The sequence below is a fragment of the Clupea harengus genome, chromosome 14, assembly GCF_900700415.2.
Source record: "Clupea harengus chromosome 14, Ch_v2.0.2, whole genome shotgun sequence".
Taxonomy (NCBI): Eukaryota; Metazoa; Chordata; class Actinopteri; order Clupeiformes; family Clupeidae; genus Clupea; species Clupea harengus.
Genome location: NC_045165.1, coordinates 21246734 through 21247109, shown reverse-complemented (window position 1 = coordinate 21247109; position 376 = coordinate 21246734).

Below are 376 nucleotides of genomic sequence, written 5' to 3'. Positions count from 1 at the left end.
AATGTTTGTACATGCATGCCCATGTACATACACACACACACACACACACACACACACACACACACACACACACACACACACACACACACACAAACACTAGTGTGATGTGTCTGGTGTGTGTGTGTGTGTGTGCATGGGTGTGCGGGTGTGTTGGACATGTGCCGGCCATCAGTGGGTCCTCGTCAGCCCAAACATTCCAGACTTCCCTCTTCCTCTCCTTGTCCCTCACCACTGTCTGGCCTGCCACCTGACCTCACTAGCCCACGCACTGGGCCTCTGCAGACGGAGCAGGAGCAGGAGCAGGAGCAGGAGCAGGAGCAGGAGCAGGAGCAGGAGCAGGAGCACACTGCAGTCTCCTCCCGCTGCCTCTGTATCT